Source organism: Ovis canadensis, chromosome 20, assembly GCF_042477335.2.
Source record: "Ovis canadensis isolate MfBH-ARS-UI-01 breed Bighorn chromosome 20, ARS-UI_OviCan_v2, whole genome shotgun sequence".
Taxonomy (NCBI): domain Eukaryota; kingdom Metazoa; phylum Chordata; class Mammalia; order Artiodactyla; family Bovidae; genus Ovis; species Ovis canadensis.
This window is the reverse complement of record NC_091264.1, coordinates 35,212,608-35,224,895: the sequence shown is the minus strand read 5'-3', so window position 1 is coordinate 35,224,895 and position 12,288 is coordinate 35,212,608. Positions and strand designations below refer to the sequence as shown.

At 44.0% G+C, this 12,288-nt stretch overlaps 1 non-coding gene across 1 annotated transcript; it reads right to left on the bottom strand.

The window, feature by feature from the left end:
- Window positions 1-11,606: 11,606 nt before the first annotated feature.
- TRNAG-UCC (transfer RNA glycine (anticodon UCC)) lies at window positions 11,607-11,679 on the bottom strand. The gene has a single exon. It is a non-coding gene; the product is annotated as a tRNA-Gly (tRNA).
- Between the last annotated feature and the right edge of the window lie 609 nt (window positions 11,680-12,288).

Here is a 12,288-nt window from a genome sequence, read left to right as displayed (position 1 = left end):
CCAGGCCTCCCTGTCCATCACCAACTCCCGGAGTTCACTCAGACTCATGTCCATTGAGTCAGTGATGCCATCCAGCCATCTCATCCTTGGTCGTCCCCTTCTCCTCCTGCCCCCAATCCCTCCCAGCATCAGAGTCTTTTCCAATGAGTCAACTCTTCGCATGAGGTGGCCAAAGTCCTGGAGTTTCAGCTTTAGCATCATTCCTTCCAAAGAAATCCCAGGGCTGATCTCCTTCAGAATGGACTGGTTGGATCTCCTTGCAGTCCAAGGGACTCTCAAGAGTCTTCTCCAACACCACAGTTCAAAAGCATCAATTCTTTAGCACTCAGCCTTCTTCACAGTCCAACTCTCACATCCATACATGACCACAGGAAAAACCATAGCCTTGACTAGACGGACCTTAGTCGGCAAAGTAATGTCTCTGCTTTTGAATATGCTATCTAGGTTGGTCATAACTTTTCTCCCAAGGAGAAAGTGTCTTTTAATTTCATGGCTGCAGTCACCATCTGCAGTGATTTTGGAGCCCAAAAAGTAAAGTCTGACATTGTTCCACTGTTTCCCCATCTATTTGCCATGAAGTGATGGGACCAGATGCCATGATCTTTGTTTTCTGAATGTTGAGCTTTAAGCCAACTTTTTCACTCTCCACTTTCACATTCATCAAGAGGCTGTTTGGTTCCTCTTCACTTTCTGCCATAAGGGTGGTGTCATCTGCCCCTCTGAGGTTATTGACATTTCTCCCAGCAATCTTGATTTCAGCTTGTGTTTCTTCCAATCCAGCGTTTCTCATGACGTACTCTGCATATAAGTTAAATAAGCAGGGTGACAATATATAACCTTGATGTACTCCTTTTCCTATTTGGAACCAGTCTGTTGTTCCATGTCCAGTTCTAACTGTTGCTTCCTGACCTGCATACAGATTTCTCATGAGGCAGGTCAGGTGGTCTGGTATTCCCATCTCTCTCAGAATTTTCCACAGTTTATTGTGATCCACACAGTCAAAGGCTTTGGCATAGTCAATAAAGCAGAAATAGATGTTTTTCTGGAACTCTCTTGCTTTTTCCATGATCCAGCGGATGTTGGCAATTTGATCTCTGGTTCCTCTGCCTTTTCTAAAACCAGCTTGAACATCAGGGAGTTCACGGTTCACGTATTGCTGAAGCCTGGCTTGGAGAATTTTGAGCATTACTTCACTAGCATGTGAGATGAGTGCAATAGTGCGGTAGTTTGAGCATTCTTTGGCATTGCCTTTCTTTGGGATTAATTACTTCCCTACTAACCTTATCTCCAAATAACCACATTAGAGGTTAGGGCTTCAACATAGGAATTTTTGAAGGAATACTATTCAGTCCATAGCAAGTAGCTAGAAATGTTTACTTGCCGGTTTTAACTGAAATTAGGGTCTTTTAAAAGTGTGTCAGGTCACATACCATGTGCCATTGTTACCTAACTCACTGATTGCACACACATTCACCTCAGCTTCCTTCCAGTATGCAACTGAAACAACGATAAAAGAACTTAAGGAACTTCCCTAGTGGCCCAGTGGTTAAGAATCTACCTTCCAATGCAAAGGGCACCAGTTCAATTCCTGGTTAGGGAACTAAGATCTCACATGCTGTGTGGTACAGCCAAAAAATAGAGAAACTAAAAAAAAAAAAATAGAATTATAAAAAGAGAAAGACATTAGAATAGTTTCTATGTATAAAAAACTGCCACAAACTTAAGGGTTTAAAGCAACATGCATTTATGATCTCATAGTCTCCTGACTTGGGAAACCAGGCACAGTTTAACTGGGTCCTCTGCTCAGGGTCTCACAGACTGTTGTGAAGGAGCTACCTGGTTTTCATTTTCATCTGGATGCTCAACTGGGGAAGAATTCATTTCCAGCTCATTCAGGTTACTGGCAGAATTTATTTCCCTGAAACTGTGTGAATGAGAACGTTGACTTTTTGCTAACTATTGGCCAGAGGTTATCTTGTGACCCCAGAGGCCACCTAGACATCCCTCCCATGGGGATTTTCCTACAAGGCCACCTTACATCATTGAGCCTGAAAGGAGAGTCTCTTATTCCAGTATGCTTTTAAGACAGAGTCTTGTACAATATAAGTTATCAGGGGAGTGACAGCCTATAACTGTTGTCATATTCTATCAGCTAGAAGTGAATTACAGGTTCTGTCTACACTCAAGGGAAGGGAATTTCTGAAGGTGTGAAGAGCAGGAGAAAGCGATTATCTGTGGTCATAGACATGAACTCCCAAGAATAAAGAGTAAGAGAGGAAAGAATAACGATAGAACTTTGGAAAGCAGGTGGGATGAGTGCAAACTGACTTAGCTAGCCTAAGAAAGCTAAATATTAAGCCAGCAGTAGGCCTTCCCTTGTGGCTCAGACGGTAAAGCGTCTGCCTACAATGTAGGAGACCCTGGTTCGATCCCTGGGTCGGGAAGATCCCCTGGAGAAGGAAATGGCAACCCACTCCAGTACTCTTGCCTGGAAAATCCCATGGATGGAGGAGCATGGTAGGCTACAGTCCATGGGGTCGCAAAGAGTCGGACAAGACCGAGCGACTTCACTTGGTCTTGGAGAAAGCCAAGGGGCAATCTGATTTTATCCTGCAAAATTTCTCAAAAGACTCAAGACTTGGCAGCATCAATTTCCTTAAGAAGTGAAGTGAGTCTGGGCCTAAACCATACATGTAGTTCAAAGTCAACTTAGGAAACAGACTCTCAGATGCCTCCTTCACCCCAAGTAGTCAAGTAATCACCTCTTTCTCCATCCTAGCTATAGACTATATGGGGATATTGAGATAGGAGGTAGATGCCCCTCCCCCCCCCCCCCCCCCATAAAACAACTGGACATTCGTCTCCTATGGACTGAAACTCCAAGGCGAAAATAGTAGGACAATTAAGGGGGGAGGCTGGGCCCTAGACAGACCATGTATTTCTCATTCCCAAAGGCAGGAGACCTCCCTGATCACATGTGCACAGAAAGGCTCCTTGGAGGTCAAAGGGGAAGTAATGTCAAGGGATGCTCTACCCATACGGCTTTGTGGTAGAATCTATCCTGGCTAAGAGATGTGTGCCCACTAAATGACAGCTCACTAGGCTGTCTAGGAAAGCCCCCAATATTAAATGCAGAAACAGACAAACAAAAAGACTATAGAAAGAGTCAGTATGGTGTCACTTAGAATCCAGTTTATGGACTTGACTAGAAGATGAAGGAGAAAACTAAGAAAGGCAACTTGGGAGAAAAAACACAACTAGGAAGAGAGGAAGGGGAGGGATCAATACTACCCTCCAACAGAACATTGCCTTTATGAGTAGGATGCCATAAGAAGGAATATTGGGGCCACAGAAAGAATCTTTGGAACTAAAGATAGAATAATATAACTACTGATATATTTCAATTGAGGTGATGGAAGATAAAGTTGAGGCAATGACTTGGGAAGTAGAAATAAAAGAAAAAGAAGCAAAACGAAAGAGAAAAAAATTAGAGGACTAGACCCAAAGTTTCACCATTTGAATAACTGGATTTTCAGAAAGAAAGTGTAGAGGAACAAAAGGAAGGGTATGATTACAGAAGCTAATAGAAAACAGCTTTTTTCACTTAGGGACATGACTTTCTCTACTGGAATGGCTGAATGAATGCCCAGCATGATAAATGAAAATAGACCAAATAAATTCAGAAAGAGGCAATAAACCCAGAAAGAGGAAGACTTAGAATTCAAGATTCAGTAGAAGAGAGAGAGAAGGAAACTCCAGGGTTGCAGTAAAGAGAGCTGCTAGCCAGACAACAGCTGGGGGGACAGGTCCAAGCTGGATCTTCAGGGGAAATTGCTCAACAAGGTGAAAATGGTAGGAGACCTGATATACTTGAGTGGTTATTTAGAAGAGACTTACATATCGTGAGATGGGTTGGGGATGGATTTTTCATAAGAACACAGAAATCCAAGCAACTGAAAAAAGTCACATCTAAGAGAGATAAAATATTGTGCATAAAAGGAAAAACAATTAAACATACTACCTGCCTCAGCTATAAATAGAGCACGCAGAGTGCCAGTAAAGTGAAATGATTTTGCTATAACCCAAATGATAACAATATCCCAGGAAGGTGGAGAATAGGAGGTATATTTGGGAGGATGGGTAAAGAGATCTAAATTTTAATTGTTTGTTTCTGGAAATCAATAAAACTGAGAAATCAAGGAGTAACAATGCAAGCACGTTATTTAGAAACACAGAAACAAATATCAAAAGAATCAAGTAAATGAGTTAAAAGAGTTGATTTCAGGGACTTCTCTGATAATTCAGTGGTTAGGAATCCGTCTGCCAATTCAGGAGACGTGAGTTCAATCCTTGGTCCGGGAAGATTCCACATGCTGTGAGGCAACTAGACCCATGCGCCACAACTACTGAACTACTGAGGCCCACACACTCTTGAGCCTGTGCCCCGTAACAAGAGAAGCCACCACGGTGCCAGCCTGTGCACTGCAACTAGAGAGCATCCCCCGCTTGGCACAGCTGGATGAGCCCGAGCACAGCAACAGAGACCCAGCATAGCAAAGATGAATAATTAACTTAGAAAAGAGTTGATCTCCGAGAATCAGGAAATTATAGAGTTATTTGACTCTTGAAACCATATCGTGTGACTTAGGTTAAATGCAAGTGTGTGTGTGTGTGTGTGTGTGTGTGTGTGTGTGTGATTAGAGATAGCTTGGTGACTTCTGAAGTTAGAAGTCACCTTGATTGACTTGCTTGGCCACAAGCTTATGTAGCTTTGGTCACCTGCTTCAGGTCTTGGAGACGCCTATGAGAGCCTCAATCTGTCCAGCAGGTCACTTGGTATACCAGCGTATGGTTCAAGGGAGGTTCTGGGCTAGAAATGCACTCTTAGAGTCCTCAGCTTAGAGATGACGGTTAAAGCCATGGGACCAGAGATCAGGTATGGGGAAAGAAGTGACGAGGTCCAGGCATTGAGCTCTGAAGGTGCCCCATCATTTAGAAGTAAGGAGAGGAAGAGGATTCAGTAAAGAGGAAGGAGAAGGGTAGCCTGTGAAGTAGGAGGGAAACCAAAAGAATGAGATCCAAAAGCAAAGAAAAGCATTTCAAGAGGATTTCGAGGAAGCAACTGGGTTAACTACTGCTCAGAGTCAAGAAAGAGGAAGAGCCTGACTTGCCTATTCCAGTTTGAATATGAAGATTACTAATACACAAATATAATGAGCTTCGAGTAAGAAATTTCACTAGAGGAAATTTTCACATTGAATACAGAGAATGGAATTGTGTTTAGATGTTGCCATGCCTCATGTTGGATAAGCTCTTTACAGATCTGCAACTAGTTATTTTAGAAAGATGAATTTTCCCCCCTGTTTTTCTGGTGCTTCCAAACAAATGAAGGGGCTGAAGGATGGTCATTTTGTTGAATCTTTCTAGATCTCAGCCAGGTATAGATTTTCAAAAGCCCCAAATCTATTTCTTTCTAAATGGTTCTTATGGGGAAAGACAATTTGCCTTTTGTTAAGAAGACAGCAGAGCTGTGCTGTACTTACCTTTATTAAACTTCAGGGGGCGGGCTCTGACCAAGAAATAAGCTCTGGACGAATTGCTCAATGCTTAAATACACCCGAGAGCCAGCCTGGAATCTGGGGAGATGAAAGGCATTTTAATCCAACTACTCTAATTAGGAACAATTTACAGTGTTGCTGCTGTGTTTTGTCTAGTAAAAGAGATTAGGGAACTAAGAGCATAATAGCTCTGTTTGGGATTGGGAAACAAAACCTCTGTTTCCTGGATTTATGCCCAAGGGTGCTGGCAAAGAGTTAGAAGTTGCTTTTAAGCAAAAGGAGAAATTAGCCATGGTTGGCAGGTGATTTTCACTTGCTAGAAAACCAGTGTTTTATTTAAATGTGAGTTGTCTCAAAGGATGTACATTGGGTAACTTAGGAAAAGGAGCGGTCCTTACGCTCGGTCAGTCGACTCTTCGCAACACCACGGACTGTAGCACACCAGGCTTCTCTGTCCATGCGATTTTCCAGGCAAGAGTACTGGAGTGGGCTGCCATTTCCTACTCCAGGGGATCGTCCCGACCCAGGGATTGAACCCGCATATTCTGTGTCTCCTGTATTAGCAGGCGGATTCTTTGCCACTGAGCCACTGGGGAAGCACTAACTTAGGAATATGCAGAGTTAATTCAAATACGTGGTGCCAAATGGAGTGTGAATATTCCTAGACTTTCACATTCATTGTTTACTTTGGGAGAAAACGGTCTGGCAGATTTTCTGCAGTCTTGTCACACGTGAACTTCCATGGACAAGTTACCCCAGCTCTTCACAGATTCCATTTTGTACCCAAGGTCATAGGAGTAGAGGAAACAAAACAAAAACATAAAATAGTGACTTCATTCAGAGCAAAGATTTGCTAAGTCCTCAAAGATGTATCCGGAAAGATCAAGGCTGCTTACAATTTGCTCCTCAGCCCTGCACTAGCTGCCAGGGCTTGCCTTTGTGTCCCCTAGTCCAAGCTCCTGCTGCTCACCCCACGACAGGCCAATAAATCCAGAGATGAAGTGTTGGGGTAAGCAATGGGGACTTTATTTGGAAAGTCAGCAGATGAAGATGGTGGACTAGTGTTCCAAAACACCATCTTGCCCAGATTTGGATGCTAGTTTAAGGAGCCAAGACAAGAACATGAAGATGTCAAGTGAAAAAGGGGGTGTGTGTGTGTGTGCTAGTCCATCAGTCGTGTCTGACTCTTTGTGACCCCGTGGATTGTAGCCCATCAGGTTCCTCTGTCCATGGGATTCTCCGGGCAAGAATACTGGAGTGGGTTGCCATTTCCTTCTCCAGGGGATCTTCCAATCCAGGGAATGAACCCAGGTCTCCTGCATTGCAGTCAGATGCTTTACTGTCTGAGCTACTAGGGAAACCCTAAAAAAAGTGGTACATTGTAAATATTTCCTGGTTCCAATCAGACTTCAAGAGATGTGTTCATTTCTTTTTTTCTACAACTATTTGTAAGTTGGCTAAGGGCTTCCCTGGTGGCTCAGATAGTAAAGAATCTGCCTGCAGTGCAGGAGACCTGCATTCAGTCCCTGGGTTGGAAGATCCCCTGGAGAAGGAAATCGCAATCCACTCCCGTATTCTTGCCTAGGAAATCCCATGACAGAGGAGCTGGCAGGCTACAGTCCCTGGGGTCTCAAAGAGTTGAACAGGACTGAGCAACTAACACTAACACTTTCTTTCACTGGTCAGGATGTTTCTTGTTAGCTAAACAAAGGCATTTTAGCTTACTGCTCAGGCAGGGGAGTCAGGGTTCCCCCAGATGGGCCATTATGTATACTTTAAGTCTTAGGCAACAGCCCATTAGTGATTCAGTTCAGTTTAGTCGCTCAGTCGTGTCCGACTCTGCGACCCCAAGAATCTCAGCACACCAGGCCTCCCTGTTCTTCACCCTCTCCCGGAGTTCACTCAAACTCACATCCATTGAGTCGGTGATGCCATCCAGTCATCTCCTCCTCTGTCGTCCCCTTTTCCTCCTGCCCCCAATTCCTCCCAGCATCAGAGTCTTCTCCAATGAGTCAACTCTTTGCATGAGGTGGCCAAAGTACTGGAGTTTCGGCTTTAGCATCATTCTTAGCTTGTAGCAAAAGCAATAGCTTTCTCTGTCCACTCCATGTATCAATCTGGTATTGCAGTACCTCCAGGAATGTTGCACCTCCCCTGGGGAAAGAGGAAAAACAATAGAATACACAATTTAAAGTAAAAGAAGCAGATCCAATGTGGAGTCACGTTTATTCTTCCCAATTACACTAGCACACAATGGGTTTTGAGAGAAAAGATAGGAGAGGGAATAGAAGGGACCAAGGCCCTTGGGATTCCAGTTTCTGTGCTAGACTCAGCATAGATCACACCCTTTGATCCTAAAAATGACACAGTAAGTTGCATATTATTTTCCCCCTTCTACAGATGAAGCTGGGACTCAGAGTTTAGGTAATTTGCATGCCTAAGAAGGGGTCCAGAGCACTCCACTCTTTGCGACCCCATGGGGCCCACCAGCCTCCTCTGTCCATGGGATTCTCCAGGCAAGAATACTAGAGTGGGTTGTCATTTCCATATTCAGAAAACCTCTCAGCTTCACTCCATGCAAGCAGCAACCATTCCTAATATTCTGAGAATAAAGATTTATTGCTTTGGGATAAATACCAGACTCTGAGTCTGTACCATGAAGTAATTTTTCCAGACTTGACTCCAGATTCTCCAGATAACCCAGGCAAGGTCAGGGAAGGGTTAGAACTTGAGAAGAGGACAAATGATGGGGGAAGAGCCCCACTGATGACCACAAATTCTTTTGTGATTGGTCCCCATTTCACCTGGCTTGATCCTAAAAAAATGTGCCCAGGTACATAGCCTTAATGGGCTCCGTGGGGCTAATGTAGAGAATTCTCTTTCAGACGGAGTCCTTTGGCTCAACCTCAGGTGGTGCAGTGGTAAAGAACTCGCCTACCAATGCAGGAGACACAGGGGACTCGAGTTCAGTCCCTGGTTAGGGAAGAGCTCCTGGAATAGGAAATAGCAAGGCATTCCAGCATTATTGCCTGGAGAATTCCATGGACAGAGGAGCCTGGCGGGCTACAGTCTGTGGGGTTGCGAAGAGATTGAGCATGCACGCTTGCACACTAGTTGGCCTCCATCATTTCTCTGCAGGTCAATTTCCCATCGGTAAAACCACAGTTCTGCATTCATGAGATAAGCTCAGCGATCCCATCCAGTCCTGACTTTCTCTGATTCTGTGCCTCTGCATAGGTAACACCTTAGGAGAAAGAAATTTATCACCAAAGAATACCATGTGGGTTTGGCATGACTTTATCTTGCTGGCTAGGAATCACAGATAAAGCATTGCCAACAGCTACATTTATGCCAACCAGATGGGAGGCAACACCCCTCTGGAATTCTGACCTGATACTTGAAACCAGAGCAGAGGAGCACCCCAGTGTGATGTGCTGCCAAGGGACACATTGCTTTTGTGGATAAGGTTTCCTGGTTCTTAGATCTCAGCCATGTCCCCCAACAGGGCATGGCGAGGTGGCTGTGGATTCCGTGACAACACATGACCGAGCACTGCCAAGGACAACTCTTTGTGGCATGAAAGTTTTGCCTGCTGCTGGTGATAACATGACTTTGTTTTCCTGAAGTAGACTGGGTTGGGGCAGACAGCCCTGCCTGTCCTCTACATCACCTGATGATGGGAATGTTATACAGCCCTTCCTCATCAAGCTTTATTTAAAAATAAGCTGTATTCATGAAATCACTTCCAGAATTTATGTTAACAAGGGTTTACGTATTAAATTCTGCAAACATGCTGTGCACCTGCCCACTTTCATTTAGACTAGAGCAATGATGCCCAAACTATAGTCCCAACCAGCAACATCAGCATGTCTGGAGATTGTCAGAAATGACAATTTGTAGGCCTCACTCCAGACCTCCTAAATCAGAAACTCTGGAGTGGATCCCAGGGACCTCTGTTGTACAAAGGCCTCCTGGGGAAAAGAACCTGATGCTGGGAAAGACTGGCAGAAGGAGAAGGGTTTGGCAGAGGATGAGATGGTTGGATGGCATCACTGACTCAATGGACATGAGTTTGAGCAAACAATGGCACCCCACTCCAGTACTCTTGCCTGGAAAATCCCATGGACAGAGGAGCCTGGTGTGCTGCAGTCCATGGGGTCGCTGAGAGTTGGACACGACTAAGTGACTTCACTTTGACTTTTCACTTTCATGCATTGGAGAAGGAAATGGCAACCTACTCCAGTGTTCTTGCCTGGAGAATCCCAGGGACGGCAGAGCCTGGTGGGCTGCCGTCTATGGGGTCGCACAGAGTCGGACATGACTGAAGCGACTTAGCAGCAGCAGCAGCAGCTGGAAGATAGTGAAGGACAAGGAAGTCTGGGGTGCTACTGTCCATGAGGTCACAAACAGTTGGACACAACTTAGTGACTGAACAACAAATTTGGGGACTCTGATGCACACTCAAATTTGGGAACCACTGACTTAGAGAACTCCGAGAGGGAACGTTCTAGGCTAAGGGCAGGAGATTAGGATCTGAATAAACCTTGCCCTGTTCAGGAGGTTAGTGTGGGAGTTTTCTGTTTGTTTGTTTCATTTTCTTGTCGACACTTCCACGAACCTCAGGAATCAAGACAATATTGGTACTGGTGTGAACAGGTGTTAGTGCTGGATGGCCATATTCTGCACAACAATCCATAACTGGTAAGGAAGAAAAAGGGGGTTGAAGCCTGGCTCCAACACTTACTGTATTAACTTGGTTCCATTACCAAGCACCACTTACTTCATCTGCAAGCAAAGTATAACAACTCTTTGCAAAGTTGTTCTTAGGAGTTCATGAGAGAAATTTGAAAACTCTCAGCATACTGTCTGGTGTTTGGTAAACCTTCAACAAATATTGGTTATTACTAACATTAATAATGCTGATGCTAATAAAGCAGCATGAATTCTATATGATATTGTCACTGCCCCCAAAGCAGTGCACGTAGGGGATAGCTACAGTCTTTAGGGACCAGAGACAAGGGTTCATATCTCAGTCCTGGTACTCACCACATTAGATAGGCGGTCAGTATCAATATCTTTTCTCTAATTATTTGTTTAAAATAGGAAAGATGGCAATCACCTATTGTAAGTAAATTAAAGCAGCTTATTTAATTTCTGTCAGTACATTTTCTTTTGTCTTCTTCCTTTTCATTGGAAAAATAAACCCAATTTTCAAGGGTATGAAGGTCAGTGTGCCAGAGATTTAGTCAAGTAGAGCATTCATATTGGAATATTCAATTGAGGCAGCTTTGAAAATACCTGTTTAAAGCTGAGAAGAAAGTCTATGGCCAGTTATGAAGGAGAAAGGGACCCTGAATGTATATTTCTCTTTCTTCTTCATTATCCTATAGAAAAGTTTAAGGATCCTGACAATTAGGAAGAAAAATAGCCCAGGCCAAAGAAGGCTTTTACAAGGAAGACTCCTGAAGACTCACTAACTGAAAGAAATGTTGAATTATGTTTCCCTTGTTAATAAAAAAAAAATAGACTTTAAGCATATAAAAAGCATTACCACAACTTCTGCTTAGGGCATCTCCAAATGAACAGGATACTCAGGTTCCTAAATTACAATCCCTTGCCAGTGCTTATCCCTTGGCCTTTGGTTCTTCACTTTAAGAAGACTGGCCACTGGGCTCAGATGTCTTTTTCTGGCCTCTCTTCCTTTCTGCTTCCACTCCCCTCCACTGTGTATATATTTTCCTCATCCTGTTGTTGCAGGTGCTGGGAGCGGTTATGTAATACAGTCATAGACATTTGGTTGAGTGTCTAACTGAACCAAAGTGTTCGTTTCCAGTACAAAGCATAAGAAAGAAAGGAGGTGTGACTATAAAATAGTAAGATTGAGCCTTCAGTTCCAAAAATGAAATCTTAACTTTTATTTATTTGAGGAAGTTGAGTATGATGACTAGAAGTATGGAATCTGGTCTCTGAGTTTACACTATGCTTCTTTTTTAAAAAACAAAACTTATTTGGTCACACAAGGTCTTAGTTGAGGCATGTAGAATCTAGTTCCCTGACCAGGGACTTAACCTGGGCCCCCTGCATTGGAAGTGCAGAATCTTAGCCACTGGACCACCAGGGAAGTCCCAGGACTATAGCTGTTGCACTTAGCCTTGTGTCCTCCGGCAAGTGATTTTTCATTCCTTTAAGGCCTTGGTGTGCTCAATGGTAAAATTGAAGCAGTGATGGTATCTGCCTACAGAGTTGTTATGGGAATTAGATGAAATAACACACGAAGCAAAATTCCTGGAACATAGTACATACTTCATAAATATTAGCTATGATTACTTTTAGGGCTTCCCAGTTATGCTTAGTTTCTCAGTCGTGTCCGACTCTTTGTGATCTCATGGACTATAACCTGCCAGGCTCCGCTGTCCATGGGGATTCCCCAGGCAAGAATACTGGAGTGGGTTCCCATACCCTCCTCCAGGGGATCTTCCCAACCCAGGGATCAAACCCAGATTGAGCCACCAAGGAAGCCCAGGAACACTGGAATGGGTAGCCTATCCCTTCTCTAGGGGAACTTCCCAATTCAGGAATTGAACCAGGGTCTCCTGAATAACAGCTGGATTCTTCACCAGCTGAGCTACCCAGAAAGCCCAAAGGGGACGCTATGGCTGCATGGGCCTGGAAGCTAACTCCAGCCTCCCATGTGGCAGGTGGTTCAGTGGTAAAGAATCTGCCTGCCAAG